We start from the raw sequence: 8811 nt of genomic DNA, 5'->3' as shown, positions 1-8811 counted from the left end.
TGACAGATTGTCCTGTTGTCTGTGCTGCTCTAACAGATTGTACTGTTGTCTGTGCTGCTCTAACAGATTGTACTGTTGTCTGTGCTGCTCTAACAGATTGTACTGTTGTCTGTGCTGCTCTAACAGATTGTACTGTTGTCTGTGCTGCTCTAACATATTGTACTGTTATCTGTGCTGCTCTAACAGATTGTACTGTGTCTGTGCTGCTCTAACATATTGTACTGTTGTCTGTGCTGCTCTAACAGATTGTACTGTTGTCTGTGCTGCTCTAACAGATTGTACTGTTGTCTGTGCTGCTCTAACAGATTGTACTGTGTCTGTGCTGCTCTAACAGATTGTACTGTGTATGTGCTGCTCTAACAGATTGTACTGTGTCTGTGCTGCTCTAACAGATTGTACTGTGTCTGTGCTGCTCTAACAGATTGTACTGTTATCTGTGCTGCTCTAACAGATTTTACTGTGTCTGTGCTGGTATGACAGGAGGTCTGAGCAGACCACAGATTACAGGCCTCGCTGTCGGGAGCCCCCGTGGCCTCCTCTTCTTCCTCCTCCTCATCGGCCTCATGTACCTCTGTGTCTACTGCTGCAGGAAGAAACGTAGGAGCACTACTCTCAATCCCCTGATCTCCCTTCCATTTGTATTATCACAACCGGAATCAGGTGGTTTTCACTATAAAATGGTGTTTCTGTTTCATAGGTCAACAGAACAGATATCCCGTGCCCAGAGCAGTAGAGAAAGTAATGTCAGTAACTGGGGAAATGTGTTATTGCACAAATGTCATGTTCCTACCAGTACTTTAGTTGGTTGTGGGTCAAAATGACCGTCTGAACCTCTGTGGAACATCTTGGCAGGATGAACCTGCTACTGAAGCTGCTCCTGTGCTGCGTTATGCTGCATTAGAGTGCTATGGTGTGGGTGTGTGTCATTGTCCATGATCATGTGTGTTTCTACCTGCAGCCTTTTTTCATGGGCATGTCCTGCATTGCTTCCGGGCTGCAGCCAATTGTAGCAGTGGCTTTGTTCATTATTTTGTCAAGCTTGTTTAAGTCCTCCTCAGCTTAATTCCCTTTTCAGCAAACAATAGGATAGGTCACTACACTCGCCACGACACTGCTATAGAACATATGACGCATTTTGTCTCATACATTAAAAGATCTAAGCTTCCTTTTCGTAGACACTGTGAGGATTCTCCTTCCAGTTCAGTTTGTTGTCCACTATTACACCCAAGTACTTATAAGAGTCAACAGGGCCAATCTCTTCACAATTAAATAGAAATTGGATTTAAAACATATTGCTCCCAAAATCTATCACTAGCTCCTTGGTCTTTAGTACATTCAGGTCCAAGTAATTGGCCTCACACCATTTCACAAAGCACTTATAGACCTATAATGAGCATCGTCTCCCCCACATAACACAGTTTACTATAGCAGAGTCATCAGAGACTTTCTGTTCGTTGTTGTGTGTGAAGTCATTTGTGTAAAGGGTAAACGGAAAAGGTGACTGCTTCCGTGTTTGTACATATCCGATCTGATACTGCCTGGTTCAGTCTTACAAACTGTGGTCAATTGGTCAGGTATTTCACAATCCATTTGATTGTATGTGGATTTATGTGAATGTCCTTTAGCTTTTGGGCCAGTAGGTGGGGTTGTACGGTATTGAAAGCACTGGAGAAGTGGACCAACATTGTTCTCACCACACAGCCGGGCTTCTCCAGGTGCTCATATACTCTGTGGAGGAGACGAAGACGAGTATCTTCAACACCAGTTTTTGGGTGGTGGGCAAATCACAAAGGATCCAGATAGGCTGCCACCTCAACTCTTAATAAGGTTATTAAAAACCGCTCAGAGGTTTTCATGACTTGTGATGTCAAAGCCACTGGTCTAAAGTATTTCAGTGCATTCTCTTCTGCTTTCTTTGAGATGGGCACTATGCAGGATGTTTCCCATTTAGTATGAATATCTGATACTATTAGGGACAGGTTGGAAATATACTGCAGTATGAAAGCCTGTGAATTAGCACAAACCTTGAGTACTCTGGCTTTAACTCCATCAGGAGTTCAGGCCCTGCTGACTTACTGGGATTGATCCTCTTCAACTGCTTCACCACTTGTTCCTCCCAGATGCTCATGGGCTCAGTGCTTCCCAGATCAGAATCCAGCACCCCCCCCCCCCCCCCCCCCCCTCCCTATTTGCTGTTGCTCTGCTGAACAATCATACATACAAATTTGGTAAAAAACAATAAAAAACAGGTTCAACTCTGTGGCTCTGTCCCTTCCCTCATCACTCTGTAGTTGTCTCCTGGTGCCGCAGCCTGTTGTCTTCATCATACCATCCCAGACATCCTGTTATTCGCTTGCAGCATGCGTTCTAGCTTCAGTTTGTATTCGTCTTTGCCTTTCCTGATCAGGCCTTTCATTTCCTTCTGTACTACTTTCAACTCATCCCTATTTCCAGTTTTGTCTCTGTGGAACGCATTCGACACCTTGTAGAGTCCATGCCCCGACGAATTGAGGCTGCTCTGAGGGCAAAAGGGGTGCAAGTCAATATTGAGAAGGTGTTATTAATGTTTTGTACATTCAGTCTGAAGTAATTGCAATGCCGTTCAGTCAGTTATACAATATCCAGTTTTTTTTAAACACTTTTGAAGCAACCAATGACAATTGATATTTTAAGAAATTCCTTTTCTCCACCAATTTACAAGTTTCATAACTTGGGGGATTATCATAGTTCATATAACCACTCTGTTCTGGTTTTAAAGATGCGCCTGTTTTTGTGTCTTTAAGGGTTACTTATGGTTGTGCCCCTGGTACACATCAACATGGTCATATCTCTGACAACCACTTTCAAATCAATTTCGATCCTCTTTCAAAAGAGTTGAACAATGAACATGGTGAAAGGTCTGGACGCCCGTCAAGCTATTGTCAAAAGTCAAATGATACTTTGTAATAGATTATGACCTTGAGGGACATTGCTACATGTCCTCCTGGGCTGCTCTTAAAGTTTGCCACAACGCTCTTGGATTGCTTTTTTCTCCACTGACTTCTCCTAGAAGGTATTTCTAAATACTTTGTAAGCTTGTGAGTATAGTACTTCAGGTAGTACTGCTATTATAGAAGTGTTGTATGTCTATGTGGTTTCAGACGGGTGAGGTGTGGAAGGTGGCAACACCGTGACTCTTGGGCATGAGAAGCAGAAGAAGGTAGACGTCAAGGTCACTTTAGTGTCATTTCCTAGAGCAACGGTCATCAGTGGGAGACACGGACAGGACTACCGAGGTATGTTACCAAATGCAGCCGAATATATTTTGTTAGAAACATTTCGTGAGCAGTTGCACTGCACTTACATTTACAGTCAACGACTGTATTGAACTGTTACTAATGAATGATTGCATCTAGACAAAGGCACGCTGTGTTTTGTTTTCTCTTTCTGCCTCATATTTTTTACATTGGAGAAATCGCCAGCAACTGAATGAGTAGTCTTACCAGTTACATTTTAGTCACAGTTTATCTGCACTCGAGTGACATTTTGTCCTCCAGATTCAATAGGATTTCCAGAGTCTAATTCTAATGATGTCATCCACTTATGCAGGTGCATCAGTCATGATAACGCTCAGAAAACACGTGTTCCTCTGCTATACACTACGAGGTAGGTCTACTTTATACCTCATTGATGATGACTGTTTGTGCCTGCTCATAATGGGAATTTATCATGCCTCAAGTTGAGAGGTAAACGTTTACAAAAATGATCATGATGTCCTTAGCCTTGGATGGGTGTACAATCTGCTAGATAAGACCTTGTATTATCTTCTGTTTCCAAGATAAATGTACATTGGATCTTTATATTCTCAATATCATCACGAAATTGCTGATACATTTGAGCCCCCTAAATTAAATGTTTTCTGGACGTTGTTTTATTATTCTAGCATATACAACAGCATTCAGCTATCAAACAATACTCGTTAAATGTATGTCACTCTCTCGTTCCTTTTCACCCTCTCTCTTTCTGTCCAGTGGTGTGGTGTGTGTTGGTAGTGGCCGAGGAGTGGACCGTGACCATTCCTAATCAGATATCTGGCCTGAAGGGGTCTTGTATCCTCATCCCCTGTTCCTTCACACACCCCAGCACGTACATCCCCACTAATGTCACCTGGTACCAGTACTCCAAGCTGCCTGGTAAATACCCAGTCGTCTTCAGCTGCACCAAACCAGCGGATATCATAGAGCACTACAGTGGTAGAACTGAACTGGTGGGAAGGGCCTCTGATGGAGACTGCAGCCTGATGATCAATGGAATGATATTAGAGCATAACGGAGAGGACATTTACCCCTGGGTGGATGAGGTCAGCAAGTCTGTCTTTGCCTTCTTTCAGTGGAGGGTGACACTGGAGGTTACAGGTAATGAATTATGCAAAACCTGACCAAGGGCCCTCGAAAATGGATTGAGATGTTCTTTACTAACCAAACATTATAAAAACAAGAATCCAAAAGAAAATGTGTCTTAATGTAGTTGTTTTGGTTACATGTTAGCAGACTACTGCGAGGAATGACCGATAACACAATGAGTGAACCCATTGTCAGTGTCTTAGACTTAGTGTCTCTTGTTACTCCCAGATACAGCACCAAGGCCACAGCTGTCGGTCAGTGAAGAGCAGAGGGAAGGGGGCAACATCACTGTTTCCTGTGCTGTCCTCCACACCTGCCCCTCCTCCCCTCCCTCCCTCTCTTTCGGGGACCAGAGGGGGGTGGTCCAGGGGTACCACACCGAGGAGATACAGGGTCGATGGCGCGTCCTCTCCACCATCTCGTTTGTGGCCCGAGCAGAGGATCATGAGAAAGTGGTGGCGTGTAACGTGACACATCCAGGAGGCCAGACAGCTGCAGGGGAGGTGGTGCTCGACGTGAGCTGTGAGTCTCAGCTAGAGTCGATCTACACTCCTCTTACTGTTTGTTTCTATTCACTGTGGATCTTATCATTTAAATTGTAGCATTACATCAACTAACAGAGGTCTTTGAGTGAGGTTCTAGATCTGCACAGCAGACGTTGCGATATCGCAGGAGGAGCTTTGCTTTTTAGGCTGGGAACATTCTGTAATACAACTTGGGACATAGGAACATCAGATTCGAAAATTAGGAGCAATTCCCTCAACAGTAACAAATAATGAACTCCATTTTAAGGCCCACTGTGATATTTCCAGCATCTCTCCTTTGCCCCTCTTCTCTCTCAGATGCCCCCAGGTCTGTGAGTGTCTCAGGAGGAAGCACTGTGGTCCAGGTTGGCACTAACCTGTCCCTGTCCTGCGTCAGTGATGCCAACCCCCCTGCCAGCTCCTACCTGTGGCACTTGCTGAGAGATGGCCTGGTCACGCCACTGAACCACAGCACAGAGACTGCTGCGGTTACAGACTTGCACCCAGATGAGAATGCGTTCCACTGCACAGCTATCAACCCTCTGGGGAGGTCCAAGCCCTCCTCTAGTTTTGTGGTCACTGCAGAATGTGAGTTTTAGATTGATCTGAGTTGTATTGAATGGATACGTGGATTTAGTGTCTTGAAATAAAATCTATTCCAATGGAAAAATGTATTAAAAAGAGAAAATGTATTTGTCCAGAGTTATTCCACCACTACAAATGTCAGACCATGGAGGACTACTACAGCCAAAATATGGACTGTGAGATTTAGTTTAATGTGAATTAGGCCTAAATGTGAACTTTTATTGATAGCTAATGGAACTAACAGTAAACATATTTTGAATTCTCCAGACAAGCCATCTATATTAGCAAACTCCAGCTGCTCCTACCATGCTGGCCAAGTCATCTGCAGGTGTCAGGCCCGGGCTCGACCAAGGGCCAAAGTGCTGTGGATGGTGGATGGAGGACCCCTGTTCCCTGGCTCTGACCCAACCACCTCCCCCCAGAACCACACGGTGATGGATATCTGGGCTGCAGAGGGCACCTATGACAATGTGTCTGTCACCTGTCTGGTCAACAACACACATGGCCATGATAAGCTTCTCCTGAGTGTATTTGTGAAAGGTGTTATGAAAATGTCCTCAGTGGTAGATGAGGGTCTCCTTTTGTGAAGGTCATTATTATTTGAATATGTAGTATGAATTATGTTCACTTAAAGAAATGTGAGATTGTACACAGTTGTGACATTTATCAACATAAATGAACCATTTGAACATACCTGTATTCTCCTAAATGGTTTGTCTTCACCAGCACCACCCACCAATGTGTCCATCAGCCAGCTCCCAGCCCGGCCTCTGGAGGGAGAAAAGGTCACTCTGTCCTGTCTGGGTCACGGTCACCTCCCAATCAGTTCCTACAGGTGGTACCGTGTGTTCGGGGAGCAGTCAGTCCTGCTTAGGGAGGATTCTGGGAGTTTGAGTCTCTCTGTGACCAGAGACGTGGGGCAGTTCCGCTGTTCTGCTCTGAACGAGATGGGAGAGTGCAGTTCAGACACCACGGCTGTGAACGTTGAGTGTATGTGTCATTACGCCATAGACGTTTCTGTAACCATCTTATAAACCACGTTATATATGGACGTTTGCCACAGTCGTTTTGTCATTTTCTCTCTTTCCATTTATCTTCCTCTCTGTTAGACGCACCAGCTATACTTCCCCTCTCCTTCTGTTCTGTGAATGATGGAGAGGTGAGGTGTGAGTGTGTGGTGGACTCTCACCCTGTGGCGCAGATCATTTGGACACCATGGAGCATTCAGGACAATCAGACTCACAACATCACTGACCTGCTCAACTGGAGGATCCTGAGGTCCATTCTCATTGGGCCCAAGGTTGATGACATGGGTGACGTCCTCTGCAATTCAACCAATGAGCATGGGAGTGCCTTCCTCAAACTCCCATTCATTGGTAAGTTTGGCCTTATCTGAGTGAAGGACATAGGGTAATTGGCAAAATGCTAAACAAACCAATATCTAAAGGACAGTATTTGTAGAGAAATGTGTCATTTTTATCCAGCAGAAGCTATACCATATTCACCACAATGTAGTGAAGAGAGTTTTATCGTGTTGTTTCGCTACTATAGCGTCTGGCTTGCCCTAATGTACCTTTGGAGCTTGAATAATTCCAGACGATATTTCATGTGAATGTAGACCATTGGAATGCTCCAAGTAGTAAGACTGATGATCCCTTTGTGGATTTTTCAATAGCAGGTGAAACGTCCGCCCAGCGGTCCCTGTTCTACGGAGGAGTTGGGGGCACCCTGTTGCTGGTGCTCTCCTTCGCCTCCTTTTTATTTTGGAGATTCTACTCCACCAAGAGGTGAGCACGACCATAAAACACAGATCTTATAAACACATCCGGCTTCATAACCAATATTGCACACCACACAGAGTTTACCAAACATCAGGAACACCTTCATAATATCCCCTTTTGCCCTCAGAGCAGCCTCAATTCGTCAGGGCATGGTCGCTACGAGGTGTCAGAAGCATTCCACAGGGATGCTGGCGCATGTTGACTCTAATGCTCACAGTTGTGTCAGAATATGAGATGGTAGAGTTTATTAGGGATGCAGGTGAGATAGTGATTGGCAGAACGGGGGATCAAACCTTTGCCTCCAGGGGATATGTGGTACAAGGACAGCAGCACTACCTGTCCTTTCAAACAGCTTATACACTACATTTACCTTGACAGTTTAGTCATTTCGCAGATGTACTTATCTAGAGCAATTTACAGTAGTGAGCGCATACATTTTCATACTGTTCCCCCGTGGGAATCAAACCCACAACCCTGGCGTTGCAAAACCATGCTCTACCAACTGAGCCACCCATGACACTATAAGGACCACATCATAATTTTCACAATTTCACACTATTATTCCAATCGGATAGTGTGGAAAAATGTTAACATAGCGGAATCAGGGTTTGGACTGCACTACCCATTAAACAATAATGTCAGCGATGTCATCTAATGACTGTGGTCTTACCTTCACAGAAGAGATTGCCATGTTGCACTGGAGGAGGTTGAGCTGAAGGGGGCACTGCAGGTGATACACAATGATCCTACTGACTGCCCAGGTAATACACTCACTCTGATGGTGTCAGACGAGGACTTCCACAGTAATGTGTATGACACCGGGTACAGGGTCCAAGTATAAAATGGCCGTCTCCTCCTTTGTATAATGCTGGGAGGATAAGATTTGGAGACGGGAGATATTAAAAAACACACTAGCACACAGACCAGTAGATATGGAAAGATGTTTATTAGAACAAGAGGTCAGTGAGAACTGGACTCGGGAACATCTTTGAATGCTCATCGTAGAATCATTTCCTGTGTTTGTTTAGGCAGCCCAGAGGCCCGTGTTCACTGGAATTGAGGTCCATGAGGCCTGGAGCTAAATAACTGGGAGACAGACACACAGTCAGTTCTGTTTCACTTCTGTGTTGGTACAGTTCACTGGTGTATTTATTTACCATACAATTTTTTCTCCTTGAATTCTGGGCATGAATGTTAATATTTAATTAAGCTCCTTAATGACTGATCAAACCATTTTGTCTGACTGTAAGGTATCTAATATACATGCATTGAAATTCTGTGTAAATAATCATATTGTAACTACTTGGCAACAGATCATTTGAATAAATGAAAAGTGACCCTCAGTGCGTCATGGTGATACTGCGTATGTATGTTGACATTGTGTGTTTGTGAGCAGGTGTCAATGCGTGCGTGAGAGAGCGAGATGGAGAGAGGGAGTTCATTTAAGCCATGCGTGTGGTCATGTGTGGGCTCTCTAAGCGTGTATCTGCCCTCATGGCCATACCCAGCCCACAGATGACAGTACGCTCCTCCAACTGA

This window comes from Oncorhynchus nerka, linkage group LG3, assembly GCF_034236695.1.
Source record: "Oncorhynchus nerka isolate Pitt River linkage group LG3, Oner_Uvic_2.0, whole genome shotgun sequence".
Taxonomy (NCBI): domain Eukaryota; kingdom Metazoa; phylum Chordata; class Actinopteri; order Salmoniformes; family Salmonidae; genus Oncorhynchus; species Oncorhynchus nerka.
The sequence above is the reverse complement of the archived record's forward strand: the minus strand, read 5'-3'. Positions refer to the sequence as shown.